A 20,566-nucleotide genomic window follows, 5' to 3' on the forward strand; every position below is an offset into this window, starting at 1 on the left:
TGCATGGCTGGATCTATCGGACTAATTCTAACATTGATGTATCTAATTTTCTTGAGGTAACACTAATTAAAGAACACGGTAGTTATCCTTTTTTTTCATATTTTAGATGTTTTTGATGTATATCGTAATACAATGTTACTTCAATTAATGGTTTAATACTTAAAATGGCTCTGATATACAGCTGTTGTTTTTCAAACTTACCAACATCAACTTCGGGGATTGTAAATATTTTTCCTAACCACCAATAACACAATTTGAGTCATCTAAGACCATGTACTATGTAGTAAAAAAACCGTTCATTTTGGCTTTGGAACTGGTTCCACACATAGTGGAGCACCGCACCATGCACTCTGACACCACAAGCGAACCAAATTGTTGGTTCGGCTTGTCCAAATAAAATACTCATTTCTTTGGCTGGCCCACAAACAAACCAACGGCTCCAACATAACCGTTGCTTCTTCTTCTTCTCTCTATATAGCTAGCTACATACAGTTCAAACCTGAGACAAGAACACATCCAGAACCATGGAAAATTCATCAACCCCCTTCACTGAACCAAATGTTGGTTCGGCTTGTCCAAATAAAATACTCAATTCTTTGGCTGGCCCACAAACAAACCAACGGCTCTAACATAACCGTTGCTTCTTCTTCTTCTTCTCTCTATATAGCTAGCTGCATACAGTTCAAACCTGAGACAAGAACACATAGAATCATGGAAAATTCATCAACCCCCTTCACTGACCTTCTCAACACAAATCCCATACCAAATACACAAAACAAAGAGAATACCGCACAGCAGCAGATCCCAGCTTACCCACCACCCCATTTTCAGATGAATTTCCCCCCACATCACTATGGTTTCCAGCCTCACCAGCCACAGAATTACATGCCTTTTTTAGGCCAAGGAAGCTACCAGCAACCCATGGCTGGGCCTCAACCAAGCTACCAGAAACTCGTGGCTGGGCATCAACCAAGCTACCAGCAACTTGGCGCTCCTTACCAAGGAAATGTTGGGCAGTATCCACAAGCCTTTCTCGGAGGAGGTATGCTCGGTGGTTGGTTCATTTATCTTTTTTGGAGCTGCTGGAGGAAGCAGTCAAGATGCGACGATTCAAGTATGTTTATGTCGCTACCCTTTTCGATTATTTAAAGATGAATTTTCATGGACACGGTCAGAGTTTCTTTATTACTTTGGTTCGCCTATTCCTCCATTATTTCATATGAAGCTTTCAAAAGCACATCCCTATCATAGAAACACAAAATATGTCGACATCAAGGAGTTGCAAGAAAAAAAAAACACACACACACATGCACACAAAAAATCCATCATTGCAAACAGCGGCATGCATGTGTTCTTTTTCTCACATTGGCAAGTTATACAAGAAATATATGTTCAACAAAATAAGAACAAACCTAACAAAAATAATTCTACCTTCTAATATCTATTTTTGATGCATATTGTGTTCAACAAGAAAAGGACAGATCTAACAAGAAAAAATTTGTAAGTTCCCATTCTAATATTTACAATACTCTCCTAGCATACTCATCCATAGTGTTAGAAAATGATATCACCTTGGCATTAAAAAACGACTCTCATAGGCAAATCTTCTTGAAGAAAGACACCTTCAAACTTTGGCTAGCTACCTTACATGTATTTCACTTGCAATGCACTTTTGAGTATTGAGACCTCACACCCTCCTCCTATAGGCAGTTCAAACTAAATGTCCTTAATTTCTTTTTACACCTACCTCGGTATCATCGACGAATTTCCTCACATGGAACCGATAAAAGCATTTATGTGCCATTACGCCACGCGTTGATAGTGGTAGTAGGTGGGGAGAGGTGGCGTCGCATTGTTTCGTGCATCCTTCATTGAATTTTGTTCTTATACCCACCTCGGTCTCATCAACTTACTGACCGTTTACAATAGACGAAAACATACACGCCATTGTGCCAGATTCATCGCTTTTGGAAAATCATCTTTTGGTGGAGAAAACGAGGTGAACTGTGGAGGTTGGTGGGTGGAAAGATGAGGTGCCACATTTTTCCACGTGTGATGGTGGTTATGGGCGGGGAGATATGGTAAAATATTGTGCCATGTTTTGATGATAGTGAACTTTCTTTCCTAGGTAAGTAGGTGGGTGGTATACGATTACATATAACTAAGAAATCCAAAGAGGCAAGCATGTGCAGGCGGGTGCGCTCGATGGTTAAGCCATGGGTTTAATGGATGGGTTGGGCCAGGTCAATTATGATCCAAAAATTGAGACAATTGTATCTTAACAATGATTTAAATTGGGCCATCGACTTGAATTTCGTACTATTGTGTACAGCGAATGATTACAAAACTTCTAAGAGGATTAAATCAAAACAGAGAAAATACGAATAACTGTTATTTTAAGCTCGGGGGCTAAAAACACGTGGTTTCAGATATGCAAAACATTTCCAGTACTTAAAAACTTGTCTGATGAACTGCAACTATGTATGATGTTTTTTGTTTGGGTATACGCAGAACCACAAAATATAGCGAGAGTAAAGGTTCACACCCATATCCCTTATCTCTACTTCCTCGCATGCTCCTCCCCTGCACGCCACGTAAGTGAACGCAGCAAGAAAACTAGTTGAATGCTCGTGCAATGCAATGGGCTCTTAAAATGTATTTAATAAAAAATGACCAGGCACATGCAAAATTTAAGAAATGTTACCGACAAAAGTATGAACGTATTAATTTATTTCAAGAAAAATCGACCAAACAAATGCAAAATTTTAGAAATGTTACCAAGAAAACTATAAACATATCACCGAGTGAGATATTAATAATAATTTTGCATCATTATATACCATCTATTTAGATCATTTGCATTAGTCCTCACTGCCAGTATTATGAAGTAAAACCTCCGCACGAAAACATCATTTAAGAAAAAAAAGAATGGAAGTGGCTTCACTGGCATTATCTTCATAAAACGGTGTGCTTTTTTGAATCAACTCAGCTCGGCCATAGAGATCCACCATCCAAGCATACTGATCTACAGTTTTTTATTGCATACCTAGTTTTCATGGACTCAAAATACTGCTCTCCATTGTCCCTAAACTTGGAAGCAACACATTTTAGTTGATTCGGTGAATAAAAGTACCTGCTATATAGTGCCTCCATCCTGTGCGGCTCAGCTCCTCTCCAAGAACATCAAGGGTATCTTTTGTCATGGCTGTCTGCAACACGTCAACAACCTCAATTTTTTCGTACAATCTAGCTTTGCCTCCATGAACAATTTTTCGACCGCAGACAAAAAAATAAATTGCAATGAAGCAAATATTGAACACGCCCAGACTTTTAGCATCATTTGAGCGGCACTTCTCGAAGCTCCCATTTAATTATTACAATCAAGCAAACTTAGGATTATTCCTTCCATCTAACATCAAACTTAGGCTCGTCATTATTAATATAGTTCCTGACCATCTAATACATATAAGCATGGTTACATAGATCCAATAACTAGTCGAACGTTCCATGCAAAAAAAAAAAAAAGAACAACATCAGATCCATTCAACAATGAGATGAACCTCGAATTAACCAATATTGCAAATTCCTGAACAGATCTCCCAATGAAGACATACACAGAAAAAACAACAACTCTTCCCGCATCAATAGCTTTGTGGCCGCGAATGATCCACGCTCTCCCTTCCATTTCATTTCCACGAACAATGTGTATGGTATTTCCACGACATGGAACCCATGATAAGCAACTAATGGAGCAGCGCGCCTCTTCCCTGATGCCATCGGCACCGATGCTTCCTTGCGGCACTCCACCTACAATCTTATTGATGCATCTGACGTGATGCATGCCTCCCCCCTCTCCTCTATTAAGGTCCTCTGCGTCCTTCATGCAGAAGGGGTAGGTTAAAGGTGATGATGTGCTCCCTATTTTGAAGCAGTCGCTAGCGCTTCCGGTTGTCATGCACCCACCCGATGGACCAATTGGCATGGTTAGCAACTGGTGGGTCACCGTCCAGATGAGGAGCTACGGCAGGTAAGCCGGATGGGGGGAGATCCTTGGCAACATAACATGAACCACGCGAGGCCGCTAGCCATGGTTGTGACCACAACAAAAATTGACGACCAAAGGAGGCTGGCATTGTCAACGACCGGGAACGCCATGCGCACTCAGAAGAAAACCTAAAATATAATTAACACATTATGAAAGAAATGAAACAATACAGCAAGGCCAAATCAAATACAATGGAACCAAAGAACATGAAAATCATCATAACAAAAGAAAAATCAATCCGATGAAAGAGAAAATAGATTGGAAGATACACATCAGAGAAATCAACAAAGCAAAACATATCCCATCATGATGAAGAAGACAATAGGAGGTCAAAATCCATCGAATCAAAACTTGATGGAAGATGAAAGAAAGAGATCGAGCCCGATGGGAAGCAAGGGTGAGAGAGTGCATGGAACACATTTAATAACGAGGCGGGGTCGTAACTTGCGCCGACCAACACGACAAGGGGCACATCGAGGTGGCAGTCGACAATCGATTGTTGGTGGTGGAGCCTCCCGCCATGGTATCCAAGTAGACGGGCATGAGAACATGGGGCGCGTGTACCAAGGCCAGAACCTAGGTGACTATCGAGAGGCCTTCTGAACTTTCTCTGCTTCTCGACTAATCAGTCAAAAGCGGTGCGAGAGCAAGCTAAACGGTGGGTGGTGGGATCCACATGGTAGATATTTATAGACAAAGCCTATCCAACTGGGAGATTGCAAGGAAACCTAACTAACCATTTTTCGGTTACCATCAGCCTAAAAAGGTGGAAATGCAAAACAATTGAAAGATGGAACAAAGGAGTTGATAAAAAAATATAGCAACGAACTCGGCCATCGAATGTAGTAACGACATAATAAATATGGCATCTAAGGTGCTCAAATTAGTATGAGATGGGTAACTTGTTTCCAATATCATTAAACTAAAATCTGAGCGATCCATCCCTCACCCGATCAAAACTAGTTGGTCGAGGTCACGCTGGCCCGGCCCAGAAAAATGGTCTAAGAATATTCCTACGTCAACCCGGCACAGCTACAGTCCAACAAAGAGGCATGCACTAGCGCGTTAATGTCTTGGTGTCTCGTTGGCCTCTCTCCGGGGTTGTGTTTCCTCATGATTTCTTTTCCTCATTTGCCTCAAGTCCCAACACTATAAATCCTTTCACGCGATCTAGGGCGTGTGATCGTAATACACCTATGTTCCCCTAGTTTCGGGTCAAGCGGATCTCTTTTTTAGGTACCATGACAGGAGTTGATGGGGTGGATAGTCTGATGAAGAATCTGAAATTATCAGAGATTGAGAAGAAGGGTTTGAAGCTACAATGGAGTAGTGGTGACCAAATAGGTTTGATTGAGCCAAAAGCTATGGGGAAAATTGTTGTTAGAAAAGCCTGCCATTGTAGATGGTACAACCAACACACTGGGGAGGATCTGGTGTCCTTACGAGGTATTGCTTGTAAAACTGTAGGTCAAAATGTGTTCCTGTTTACTTTTCGCCAAGCTAGTGGGAAGAGGAAAGCTATTGAGGATGGGTTGTGGATGTTTGATAATGAAATTTTAATTATGGAGGATTATGATGAGAACTAAACTTCAGAAGAGTATGAATTTGTGAGCGTTCTAATTTGGGTTCGCATTTTCAATGTTCCTTTAGGAAGGACGAATAGAGATACATGAGAAGCAATGGAAAATGTCATTGGCCAATACATCACAGTGGAAGTAGGGGAAGCTGGGATGGCTTAGGGTCAATATCTCCGTGTGAAAGTTAGAATGCAAGTTGCAAAACCATTAATGAGAGGTATGATGGTTCAAGTAGGCGTTGATGGTAAGGAGAAGTGGTTTCGATTCGAATATGAATTTCTCCTAATCTTATGTTACATATATGTGGAATTATAGGGCATATGGATAAGGGTTGTTCCGTCAAATTAAAAAAGAGGGAAGTGGAACATTACAGTAATTGGCTCAAGTGTGGTTTACACCATCCCGGAATAGAGGATCAAAGGGAAGCAGTTGAAACAATGATGTGAGGATATTTGGTAGCTTCAGTAGGAGGGGTGGATTGGGTAGTGATATGTGATACGTCCATTTTGCATCACTATTTTATATCATAATTTACTGTTATTCATTGATATATTTCATATTTAGAGATGATACTTATGTTATTTCACCTATTTTGCATGTTTCATGATTATTGGAGAATCACTCACCGGAGTCAGGATTCTGCTGGACAAAACACCGTCAGAATGCAATATTTCCGAAGATCAACAACTGACGGAAAATACACCGAAGGTCTTATTTCTCCATAAGAAGGAGCCTGCCAAAAGGAGGGGCCGAGGAGGGCCACCATGGCCCCCCCATAGGTCGGCGCGGGCTCCACCCTGGCCGCACCGCCTTGTGGGGAGGGGGCCCACAACCCCCCTCGGCCGCCTCTCTTTCGCGTACTTCATCTACCCGAAAACCTAATGTACGGGGGATAATCGCGAGGAGACACAGCCGCCTCTGCGGGGCGGAAAACACCAGAGAGAAAAGAGCTCTCCAGTAGGCTGAAATCTGCCGGGGAAATTCCCTCCCGGAGGGGGAAATCGATGCCATCGTCACCGTCATCGAGCTGGACTTCATTGGGATCATCATCACCATCATCTCCACCACCGTCACCGTCATCTCCACCGCTGCACCTCGTCACCGCTATAACATCTAGGGTTGAATCTTGATTATTTCATAGGGGAAACTCTCCCGGTATTGATTACTCCTTGTTATTGATGCTATTGAGTGAAACCATTGAACCAAGGTTTATGTTTAGATTGTTATTCATCATCATGTTACCTCTTATCATGTTCCATATGATGTCTCGTGAGTAGTTCGTTTAGTTCTTGAGGACATGGGTGAAGTCTAAATGTTAGTAGTGAACTATGTTGAGTAATATTTAATGGTTTGATATTTAAGTTGTGGTGTTATTCTTCTAGTGGTGTCATGTGAACTTCGACTACATGATACTTCACCTTTATGGGCCTAGGGGAATGCATCTTGTATTCGTTTGCTAATTGTGGGGTTGCCGGAGTGACAGCAACCCGAACCCCCGTTGGTATATCGATGCGGGAGGGATAGCGAGGATCTCGTAGTTTAAGGTCTGTGGTTAGATTTATCTTAATTACTTTCTTGTATTTGCGGATGCTTGCAAGGGGTATAATCACAAGTATGTATTAGTCCTAGGAAGGGTGATGCATTAGCATAGGTTCACCCACACAACACTTATCAAAACAATGAAGATTAATCAACTATATGAAGCGAAAGCACTAGACTAAATTCCCGTGTGTCCTCAAGAACGTTTGGTCATCATAAGTAAACAAACCGGCTTGTCTTTTGTGCTAAAAAGGATTGGGCCACTCGCTGCAACTATTACTCTCGCATTTTATTTACTTGTACTTTATTTATCTGCTATATCAAAACCCCCTGAATACTTGTCTATGAGCATTTACAGTGAATCCTTCATCGAAACTGCTTGTCAACACCTTCTGCTCCTCGTTGTGTTCGACACTCTTATTTACCGAAAGTACTACGATACACCCCCTATACTTGTGGGTCATCAAGACTATTTTCTGGCGCCGTTGCCGGGGAGTGAAGCGCTATTGGTAAGTGGAATTGGTAAGGGAAACTTTTACTGTACGAGCTGATTTTACTTACGCTCGCTGCTATAATTCATTATGGAGAGGTCTTCTCTTGAATTCCTATTTGGAAAATCTACTACTACTGCAAAGGTAGTGGATGAGGCGCCGAGTGAGAAAGAGGTTCCATACAAAATACCTATGAAAATTATTGAACGTGTTGTGGATAACCGCTATGAAGGGGATGGAACCGTCCATCCTGGAGACCATTTACTTGTTTTTACATGAATTATGCGGGTTATTCAAGTGTGCAGGTATTGCTATGGATGAAGTTAGGAAGAAACTATTCTCTATATCGCTGACTGGTAAAGCGGCGCATTGGTATAAATTTCTGAAGAATGGGGATTCTCTTGATTGGAAGGATATTGTGCCTCTATTTTATTCTAAATTCTATCCTCCAAGTGAAATTCACAAAGACCGGGACCGCATATATAATTTCTGGCCTCATGATGGAGAGAGTATTGCCCAAGCATGGGGGAGATTGAAGTCTTTAATGCTCAAATGCCCCATTCATGAGCTTCCTGGTAATATCATTATTGATAATTTCTATGCAAGACTTTCTTTTCAAGATAAAACCTTGTCTGGATACTACTTGTTCCGGATCATTTACACGCAACAAAGAAGAGTTCAAATGGGACCTTCTTGATCGGATTCGGGAGAATACCGAAGGATGGGAGAACGACAAGGATAGAGAGTCGGGTATAAATTATGATTATGAATGCATTGAAACTTTTATGGATACCGATAAATTTCGTAATATGAGTGCTACTTATGGTCTTGACTCTCAAGTTGTTGCAAATTTTTATAAAGCTTTTGCCTCTCATTTTGAATTGCCTAGGAAGAATTTTGATAAGTATCATGAACCTTACAAAGATAAAACTGATTCACCTATAGATAAATGTGTTGAAATTAAAACTCGTTGATCATATTCTTCCTGAAGCTTATACTGAAAAAACTCCTTTTCCTGCTAAAATGAAGGAGTATTCTGTTATAACTAGTGCGGTTAATAAAAGTGCAAAGAAACCTATAGAACCTGAAGAGCAAATAAAGGTTGAACCCGCTATTCAATAGTTAAAGATCTTGTGATTGAAAATGTAGAAGATGGTCATATCATTTTCTGTGAAGATGCTTCTAATATTGTTTTGCATCCTAATAAGTCTAGGAAAGCCAGTGTTCCTATGCTCTCTGTTAGAATTGGTGATCATTGTTATTATGGTTTATGCGACATTGGTGCAAGTATTAGTGCCATTCCTTATGAGCTTTACATGGAAATCATGCATGAAATTGGTTCTTGTGAACTTGAAGATATTGATGTGGTTATTCGGCTAGCTAATAGAGAAACTATCTCTCCTATTGGTATTGTTCGAGATGTGGAAGTTCTATGTGGTAAGATTAAATATCCTGCCGACTTTTTGGTACTTGGTTCTGCTGCTAGTAAGTCTTGTCCTATTATTTTTGGTAGACCTTTTTTAAATACTTGTGGAGCTATTATAGATTGCAAGAAAGAGAAAATTGTAACTAAATTTGCTGGTGAATCTTATGAGTTTAGTTTCTCTAAATTTGCCAAAACTCCTTATAAAGCTGATTTGCCTAATAATGATTTTAGAGTTGAACAGTGTGCATCTATTGCTCTTGCTCCTAATAATCCTTTACATCAACATTTGGAGGATAGTGAGAGTGAAGTCTTTAGGGAAGAAAGGAATGAGCTTGATGAAATTTTCCTTCGTCAACCTATTCTTAAACATGACTTGCCGGTTGAAGATCTAGGTACAACACCACCACCAAAGGAAGATCATGTTTTTGATTTAAAACCGTTGCCTGATAATCTTACGTATGCTCATATTGATGATAAGAAAATATATCCTGTTATTATTAGTTCTAAGCTTTCAGATTTTGAGGAAGAAAGGTTATTGGAAATATTGAAGAAACACCGAGGAGCTATTGGCTACACTCTTGATGATTTGAAGGGGATTTCTCCCTCTATTTGCCAACATGCCATCAACATGGAAGATGATGCAAAGCCTGTTGTTGAACATCAGCGTCGTCTAATTCCTAAGATGAAGGATGTGGTAAGGAATGAGGTATTAAACTTCTTGAAGCAGGTATTGTATATCCTATTGCTGATAGTAGATGGGTTAGTCCTGTCCATTGTGTTCCTAAGAAAGGAGGAATAACTGTTGTGCCTTATGATAATGATGAGCTCATCCCTCAAAGAGTAGTTGTAGGGTATAGAATGTGCATTGATTATCGAAAAGTTTATAAAGTTACTAAGAAAAATCATTACCCTTTACCTTTTATTGATCAAATGTTAGAAAGGTTGTCTAAAAATACTCATTTTTGCTTTCTTGATGGTTATTACGGGTTTTCACAAATAGTCGTTAAAACTAAAGATCAAGAGAAAACCACTTTCACTTGTCCCTATGGAACTTATGCTTATAGGCGTATGCCTTTTGGTTTATGTAATGCTCCTGCTACTTTTCAAAGATGCATGTCTGCTATTTTTCATGGCTTTTTTGAAAAGATTGTAGAGGTATTCATGGACGATTTTTCTGTCTATGGGAATTCTTTTGATAATTGTTTGCGACACCTTGATAAAGTTTTGCAGAGATGTGAAGAAACTAACCTTGTCCTTAATTGGGAGAAATGCCACTTTATGGTTAATGAAGGAATTGTATTGGGACATAAAATTTCTGAAAGAGGTATTGAAGTCGATGGAGCTAAGGTTGAAGCGATTGAGAAGATGCCCTATCCGAGGGATGTTAAAGGTATTCGTAGTGTTCTTGGTCATGCTGGGTTTTATAGGAGATTTATTAAAGATTTCTCTAAGATTTCAAAGCCTCTTACTAATCTTCTTCAAAAAGATGTACCTTTTTTTTATGATGATTGTAAGGAAGCTTTTGAAACTCTAAAGAAAGCCTTAACAACTGCTCCTGTAGTTGAACCTCCTGATTGGAACTTACCTTTTGAAATTATGTGTGATGCTAGTGATTTTGCTGTAGGTGCTGTCCTTGGACAACGAGTAGATAAAAAATTGAATGTTATTCATTATGCTAGTAAAACTCTTGATGCTGCTCAAAGAAATTATGCTACAACTGAAAAAGAATTATTAGTCTGTAGTTTTTGCTTGTGACAAGTTTAGATCTTATATTGTTGATTCAAAAGTTACGATTCATACTGATCATGCTGCAATTAGATACCTTATGGAAAAGAAAGATGCTAAGCCAAGGCTTATTAGATGGGTGCTTCTTTTGCAAGAATTTGATTTACATATTATAGATAGGAAAGGTGCTGATAATCCAATGATGATAACTTATCTAGATTGAAAAATATTGCTTATGATCCTGTTCCTGTTAATGATAGTTTTCCAAATGAACAATTGGCTGTAATAAAGGTGAGCTCGCGAGATAGTCCTTGGTATGTTGATTATGCTAACTTTATTGTTTTCAAGTACTTGCCTCCGACCTTATCAGCTCAGCAAAGGAGGAAATTCTTTTATGACTTGAGGCATTATTTTTGGGATGACCCACACTTATATAAAGAAGGAGTGGATGGTATTATGCGAAGATGTGTTCCCGAATATGAACAACAAGAGATATTGAGTAAGTGTCATGGTAGTGTTTATGGAGGACATCACGCCGGAGATAGAACCGCGCAAAAGGTTCTACAATCAGGTTTCTATTGGCCAACTCTCTTTAAAGATGCAAGAAAGTTTATTGTATCTTGTGATGAATGTCAAAGAGTTGGTAATATCTCCAGACGCAATCAAATGCCTATGAATTATACTCTTGTTATTGAACCATTCGATTGTTGGGGGTTTGATTTCATGGGACCTTTCCCTTCTTCAGAAGGTAATACTCATATACTTGTTGCTGTTGATTATGTTACTAAATGGGTGGAAGCCATACCCACAAAAAGTGCTGATGGTGAGACCTCTTTAAGAATGCTTTTAGATATTATTTTTCCTAGATTTGGAGTTCCTAGATATCTTATGACTGATGGAGGTTCTCATTTTATTCATGGTGGTTTTAGAAAAACTCTTGCTAAATATGGTATTAATCATAGGATTGCTTCCGCTTATCATCCTCAAACTAGTGGGCAAGTAGAATTATCAAATAGAGAGACTAAATCTATCTTGCAAAAGACTGTTAATAAATCTAGAAAGAACTGTAATCCCCCTGTACATATCACCCCCATATATATAAAAATTACACCGTAGGGATTTTTCCCTACGGTTAAGGTGTCAAAAAAAAAAGACTGTTAATAAATCTAGAAAGAACTGGGCTAGTAAATTGAAGGAAGCACTATGGGCTTATAGAACTGCTTATAAGAATCCTATGGGGATGTCACCTTATAAAATGGTTTATGGGAAAGCTTGTCATTTACCTTTAGAACTAGAGCACAAAGCTTATTGGGCTGTGAGAGAACTAAATAAAGATCCTAAACTTGCCGGTAAGAAAAGATTGCTACAATTGAGTTCTCTAGATGAATGGAGAAGTGAAGCTTATGAAAATGCTAAACTTTTTAAGGAGAAAGTTAAGAAATGGCACGATAGAAGAATTATCAAAAGAGAATTTAATGTTGGGGATAAAGTCCTATTGTATCGGTCTCGTCTCAGATTTTTTGCAGGGAAATTGCTCTCAAAATGGGAAGGACCATATGTCATTGTGGAGGTGTATCGTTCAGGGGCAATTAAGATTGGTTCTCTGAAAGGTGATGCCACACAAGTAGTGAATGGACAAAGGCTCAAGCACTATATTTCGGAGATTCTTATAATGAAGATGTTGATGTTATTCGAGTGGTGACTCCGGAAGCTTTCATCAAAGGTCAAATTGACAGTTCTACAGAGTTCGACTTTGAATAGGTAACAGTTCTGGTAATAAAAAGTCCGCGTTTAACTTTCCGAACAATATTTTTGCTATTTTCGGAAAATATGAAAAATTACGAGATCGAAACGGAGAGGAGGAGACGCACGAGGGCGTGCCCCCATAGGCCGGCGCGGGCCCCACCCTGGCCACGCCGCCCTATGAGGACGGCCCCTCGGAGTCCCTCTCCAACTCTGGTTCGACCTGGTACTTTCCTTCTGTCGTGAATTTTTTTGCTATATAATCTCCCGGACCCCTGGAGGCCCGTATATCGTTTTCTCGTCGTGTTTTGTTTCGAGCTGACAGGATCTGCTTCGGATCTAGAGCCAGCATGTCTTCGTCGGGAACTCCGAAGGACAACTTCTTTGAGGACGTCGTCAACCCGTACATGAACGAGCTGAAGATGCACCCCAAGGAATTGTTGCTCGTAGATGGAGAGTTGCAGATTGAAGATGTCCGAGGTCCTAAAGGAGAAGGAAGTTTGGAGGACAGGATGGAGAAATTAGAACAAGAGGTCTTCAACTACAAGAAGATGGCTGAGCGTGAAGTGGACAACTTCCACAAAATTGTGTCTAAACTTATTGATGGACACAAGAAGGAGACTGCAAAGCTGTGGGACGATATCCTCTCGCTTCACGACACTACCAACAAACTCCAAGCTCAACTCTATGATGTTCAGAATCTAAACCGTGAGTATGAAAACAGGTTTAAACACATAAGCTATGCTGCTAGTTTCAGGATTCCTGAGACCAAGATGTCGTTTGTTGATGGAGAGCCTCTTCCTTGGAAGTCTGATGATGGGAAGAATTCACCACCGAAGGAGTAATTCATCATTGGTATTGGCACCCCCTTGGTTTGTTCTAAGCTTGGGGGGAGTGCCGCGGTATCACATCATCACTATCTCTTATCTTTTTACTATCAAGTAGTGTCATATCATGAGTAGGGAAGTTATCATATAAGATGGTTGCAGTGTGGAAGTATCTCTCTTTAGTTGGTTATCTATGTATCCCTTGGTGTGAGTTATCGTTATGGAATATTAATGAGAAGTTTTATCATTTACATATTGCACACCTTATTTTAGTTTGCAATCTCTATTATATGATTGATCTTGTTGTTAGTATTGGTATCACTTTGGGAGCATTGAGTAAATCTATTTGGTTTTGGCAAACTTAGCATTGGTCAATAGCAACAATACTTTTAGTTTAAGTAGAAAAGAGGAAATACATGTAGATATGTTATTTCATTATCTTTCTTTGTTGTTAGCTATGAGCTTAGTATTCTGAAGTTAAAATTATTTGTGCTTACAAGAAATATGCATGATTGTTTCTATCACATGTATATTTGTTTATTTCCCTCAACTCTTATGCTTGCTAACCAACCTTGCTAGCCAAAGACCTGTACTGAGAGGGAATGCTTCTCGTGCATCCAAACCCTTAAACCAAACCTATGCCATCATTGTCCACCATAACTACCTACTATGTGGTATTTCCCTGCCATTCCAAGTAAATACTTCATGTGCTACCTTTAAACAATTCAAAAGTTATCATCCCTTATTTGTGTCAATGTTTTATAGCTCATGAGGAAGTATGTGGTGTTTTACATTTAATCTTGTTGGGCAGACTTTCACTAATGGACTAGTGGCTTCATCCACTTATCCAATAATTTTGCAAAAAGAGCTGGCAACGGGGTTCCCAGCCCCAATTAATTAACTTTCATTAATAATTCTCTTCACATGTTTTGCCCTGATTCATCAATAAGCAACTTAATTTTGCAATAGACACTCCTCCGTGGTATGTGAAATGTTGGAAGGCACCCGAGGATTCGGTTAGCCATGGCTTGTGAAAGCAAAGGTTGGGAGGAGTGTCATCCTTGAATAAACTAAAGTACATGTGTAAACAAAAGAGAAGAGGGATGATCTACCTTGCTGGTAGAGATAACGTCCTTCATGGGAGCCACTCTTTGGAAGTTTGTTTGGCAAGGGGGTTAGAGTACCCACTACCATTCGTTGACAACAACAAACACCTCTCAAACTTTACTTTTATGCTCTCTATATGATTTCAAAACTTAAAAAGCTCTAGCACATGATTTAATCCCTGCTTCCCTCTGCGAAGGGCCTATCTTTTGCTTTATGTTGAGTTAGTAAACCTATTTCCCTCTATCCTAAGCAAGCAATTGAGTTGTTGTGATCCAACCATTTATATTGTGATCTATTTAATCATGCCTTTTATTCTTCCTTGTTTAGTACAAGTTTTATCCGAATGAATATAGCTTTGAAAGTTATCAATGATTATGAGGAGATTATTATGATTGAGTATGCAAGTTTTGCCGTATAAGCTTTAATATAAGAGCGATGCTCGACGTGATAAGTACAATCTGTTAATTGTTCTTTGACCAAGAACGAAGTTTGCCATCACCAACTATGATTTCCTATGCACCTTTATTTGTGATTTCCTTCTACTTGTTTCAAGTTGAATTATATGAGGAAGTTGTTCACTAGAATGTCTTGTGTGAATTAATGTGATGCTTCTTGTCCATATTTTATTTATCGACTCTTCACTCCATAAACATGTGGTCTTGTTTACCGAGTTCAGTTTCGCTTGGGGACAAGCGAAGTCTAAGCTTGGGGGGAGTTGATACGTCCATTTTGCATCACTATTTTATATCATAATTTAATGTTATTCATTGAGATATTTCATATTTAGAGATGATACTTATGTTATTTCACCTTTTTTTCATGTTTCATGATTATTGGAGAATCACTCACCGGAGTCAGGATTCTGCTGGAAAAAGCACCGTCAGAATGCAATATTTCTGAAGATCAACAACTAACGGAAATTACACCGAAGGTCTTATTTCTCCAGAAGAAGGAGCCAGCCAAAAGGAGGGGCCGAGGAGGGCCGCCATGCCCCCCCATAGGCCAGCGCGGGCTCCACCCTGGCCGCGCCGCCTTGTGGGGAGGGGGCCCACAGCCCCCCTCGGCCGCCTCTCTTTCGCGTACTTCATCTACCCGAAAACCTAAGGTACGGGGGATAATCGCGAGGAGACACAGCCGCCTCTGCGGGGCGGAAAACACCAGAGAGAAAAGAGCTCTCCCGGCAGGCTGAAATCCGTCGGGAAATTCCCTCCCGGGAGGGGGAAATCGACGCCATCGTCACCGTCATCGAGCTGGACTTCATTGGGATCATCATCACCATTATCTCCACCACCGTCACCGTCATCTCCACCGCTGCACCTCGTCACCGCTGTAACATCTAGGGTTGAATCTTGATTATTTCATAGGGGAAACTCTCCCGGTATTGATTACTCCTTGTTATTGATGCTATTGAGTGAAACCATTGAACCAAGGTTTATGTTCAGATTGTTATTCATCATCATATCACCTCTGATCATGTTCCATATGATGTCTCGTGAGTAGTTCGTTTAGTTCTTGAGGACATGGGTGAAGTCTAAATGTTAGTAGTGAACTATGTTGAGTAATATTTAATGGTTTGATATTTAAGTTGTGGTGTTATTCTTCTAGTGGTGTCATGTGAACGTCGACTACATGATACTTCACCTTTATGGGCCTAGGGGAATGCATCTTGTATTCGTTTGCTAATTGTGGGGTTGCCGGAGTGACAAGCAACTCGAACCCCCGTTGGTATATCGATGCAGGAGGGATAGCAGGATCTCGTAGTTTAAGGCCGTGGTTAGATTTATCTTAATTACTTTCTTGTATTTGCGGATGCTTGCAAGGGGTATAATCACAAGTATGTATTAGTCCTAGGAAGGGCGATGCATTAGCATAGGTTCACCCACACAACACTTATCAAAACAATGAAGATTAATCAACTATATGAAGCGAAAGCACTAGACTAAATTCCCGTGTGTCCTCAAGAACGTTTGGTCATCATAAGTAAACAAACCGGCTTGTCCTTTGTCCTAAAAAGGATTGGGCCACTCGCTGCAACTATTACTCTCGCATTTTATTTACTTGTACTTTATTTATCTGCTATATAAAAACCCCCTGAATACTTGTCTGTGAGCATTTACAGTGAATCCTTCATCGAAACTGCTTGTCAACACCTTCTGCTCCTCGTTGGGTTCGACACTCTTATTTATCTAAAGTACTACGATACACCCCCTATACTTGTGGGTCATCAATATGCTAACGTGGCGGAAGGGCAGTGGAGAGCAGGCAGCGCTGAAATTTGATCAAAGAGCAGAAGATATGGAGAAGACTATAAAAAACACACATAGGATCAATGGTTGTGATGTGAAGGTTAAAAAACATCTCTCTATCGATAGTAAGGACAAAGGGTCTGCTTTTGGATCGCAAACTGAAAATCAAAGAGAGGGAAAGCAAGGTTGTTCAGATGGCTGACAACACCACATCAACTAAATCTGTTGGTGAAGGGACCAACATAGGTGTGACGGTATTGAACGATGCTAGGGGACATGATTAAATAGTGTAAGCCAACAGAAATACGGGTGGGTGGGCAAGAGCTAACAGGAAAGGACACACTAATGCAGGGGCCATGCAACGTTCTACAGAAGGTGGGGAAAATCAAGCAGAAAAGAATGGTGCGTACATGCGCCGAGGTAGAACTAGTAAGAAATCTGACAAACCTTTGAATGCTATGATAGGGGTAAAGAGCCAGTTTTACGGATGATATGGAGTTAGATGAGAATAATGTATCAAAGAGGAGTAGAGAGGAAGTGTCAAAGGGAAATAATGTTGTTACGAACGCTGGGCTGTCGGAATAGCCCTGCGAGAACCAATGAAGATAGGAGTGATACATTGCAAACGTATCTATAATTTTTGATGCTACATGCTTGTTTTACACCAATTTATATATGTTTTGTTCACACTTCATTGCACTTTTATACATTTTCCGGCACTAACCTATTGACAAGATGCCACGGTGCCAGTTCCCTGTTTTCTGTTGTTTAGTATTTCAGAAAAGTTTTGCAGGAAATTTTCTTGGAATTGGATGAAACAAAAGCCGAAGTCAATATTTTACCATAACGAAGACAAAGTCCAGAGGGGAGACGGAGAAAGGCCACATGGTGGCCAGACCACCCCATGGTGCGGGCCCAGGCCTGGTCACGCCATGGCATGGTGTGGGCCCCCTGGCCTCCACCGACCTCGCCCTTCCACCTATTTATTCACGATTTTGGGAAAAACCTAAACACCCGATCCACCATCCACGAAAATTTCCATCGCAGACTGATTGCGCGTAGTTAACACGTCCGTTGGGAACCCCAAGAGGAAGGTGTGATGCGCACAGCAGCAAGTTTTCCCTCAGTAAGAAACCAAGGTTATCGAACCAGTAGGAGCCAAGAAGCACGTTGAAGGTTGATGGCGGCGGGATGTAGTGCGGCGCAACACCGGGGATTCCGGCGCCAACGTGGAACCCGCACAACGCAATCACAGTAACTTTGCCCCAACGAAACAAGTGAGGTTGTCAATCTCACCGGCTTGCTGTAACAAAGGATTAGATGTATAGTGTGGATGATGATTGTTTGCAGAAAACGAGTAGAACAAGTATTGCGATGAGATTGTATTTAATGTAAAAGAATGGACCGGGGTCCACAGTTCACTAGAGGTGTCTCTCCCATAAGATAAATAGCATGTTGGGTGAACAAATTAGAGTCGAGCAATTGACAAATAGAGAGGGCATGACCATGCACATACATGATATGATGAGTATAGTGAGATTTAATTGGGAATTACGACAAAGTACATAGACCTCTATCCGACATGCATCTATGCCTAAAAAGTCCACCTTCGAGTTATCATCCGAACCCCTTCCGATATTAAGTTGCAAACAACGGACAATTGCATTAAGTATGGTGCGTAATGTAATCAATAACTACATCCTCGGACATAGCATCAATGTTTTATCCCTAGTGGCAACAAGCACATCCACAACCTTAGAACTTTCGTCACTCGTCCCGCATTTAATGGAGGCATGAACCCACTATCGAGCATAAATACTCCCTCTTGGAGTTAAGAGTAAAAACTTGGCCGGAGCCTCTACTAATAACGGAGAGCATGCAAGATCATAAACAACACATAGGTAATAGATTGATAATCAACATAACATAATATTCTCTATCCATCGGATCCCGACAAACACAACATATAGCATTACGGATAGATGATCTTGATCATGTTAGGCAGCTCACAAGATCCGACAATGAAGCACATAAGGAGAAGACGACCATCTAGCTACCGCTATGGACCCATAGTCCAGGGGTGAACTACTCACTCATCACTCCGGAGGCGACCATGGCGGTGAAGAGTCCTCCGGGAGATGATTCCCCTCTCCGGTAGGGTGCCGGAGGCGATCTCCTAAATCCCCCGAGATGGGATTGGCGGCGACGGCGTCTCTGGAAGGTTTTCCGTATCGTGGCTCCCGGTACTGGGGGTTTCGCGACGGAGGCTTTAAGTAGGCGGAAGGGCAGGTCAGGGGGCCACGCGAGGGCCCCACACAACAGGCCGGCGCGGCCAAGGCTTGGGCCGCGCCGCCTAGTGTGGCGCCACCTCGTGGCCCCACTTCGTAAGTCCTCCGGTCTTCTGGAAGCTTCGTGGAAAAATAGGCCCCTGGGCGTTGATTTCGTCCAATTCCGAGAATATTTCCTTACTAGGATTTCGAAACCAAAAACAGCGAGAAAACAACAACCGGCTCTTCGGCATCTCGTTAATAGGTTAGTGCCGGAAAATGCATAAATATGACATAAAGTATGCATAAAACATGTAGATATCATCAATAATGTGGCATGGAACATAAGAAATTATCGATACGTCGGAGACGTATCAGCATCCCCAAGCTTAGTTCCTGCTCGTCCCGAGCAGGTAAACGATAACAAAGATAATTTCTGGAGTGACATGCCATCATAACCTTGATCATACTATTGTAAGCATATGTAATGAATGCAGCGATCAAAACAATGGTAATGACATGAGTAAACAAATGAATCATAAAGCAAAGACTTTTCATGAATAGTACTTTCAAGACAAGCATCAATAAGTCTTGCATAAGAGTTAACTCATAAAGCAATAAATCAAAGTAAAGGTATTGAAGCAACACAAAGGAAGATTGAGTTTCAGTGGTTGCTTTCAACTTATAACATGTATATCTCATGGATATTGTCAATGTAAAGTAATATAACAAGTGCAATATGCAAGTATGTAGGAATCAATGCACAGTTCACACAAGTGTTTGCTTATTGAGGTGGAGAGAAATAGGTGAACTGACTCAACATAAAAGTAAAAGAAAGGCCCTTCGCAGAGGGAAGCATTGATTGCTATATTTGTGCTAGAGCTTTGGTTTTGAAGACAAGAAACAATTTTGTCAATGGTAGTAATAAAGCATATATATCATGTAAATTATATCTTACAAGTTGCAAGCCTCATGCATAGTATACTAATAGTGCCCGCACCTTGTCCTAATTAGCTTGGATTACCGGGATTATCATCGCAATACACATGTTTTAACCAAGTGTCACAAAGGGGTACCTCTATGCCGCCTCGTACAAAGGTCTAAGGAGAAAGCTCGCATTTGGATTTCTCGCTTTTGATTATTCTCAACTTAGACATCCATACCGGGACAACATAGACAACGAGATAATGGACTCCTCTTTAATGCATAAGCATGTAGCAACAATTAATGTTCTCATATGAGATTGGGGATATTTGTCCAAAACTGAAACTTCCACCATGATTCATGGCTTTAGTTAGCGGCCCAATGTTCTTCTCTAACATTATGCATGCTCTAACCATTAAACGAGTGGTAAATCTCCCTTACTTCAGACAAGCGGACATGCATAGCAACTCACATGATATTCAACAAAGAGTAGTTGATGGCGTCCCCAGGAACATGGTTATCGCACAACAAACAACTTAATAAGAGATAAAGTGCATAAGTACATATTCAATACCACAATAGTTTTTAAGCTATTTGTCCCATGAGCTATATATTGCAAAGGTAAAGAATGGAAATTTTAAAGGTAGCA

This window comes from Lolium rigidum, chromosome 5 (genome assembly GCF_022539505.1).
Source record: "Lolium rigidum isolate FL_2022 chromosome 5, APGP_CSIRO_Lrig_0.1, whole genome shotgun sequence".
NCBI classification, from domain to species: domain Eukaryota; kingdom Viridiplantae; phylum Streptophyta; class Magnoliopsida; order Poales; family Poaceae; genus Lolium; species Lolium rigidum.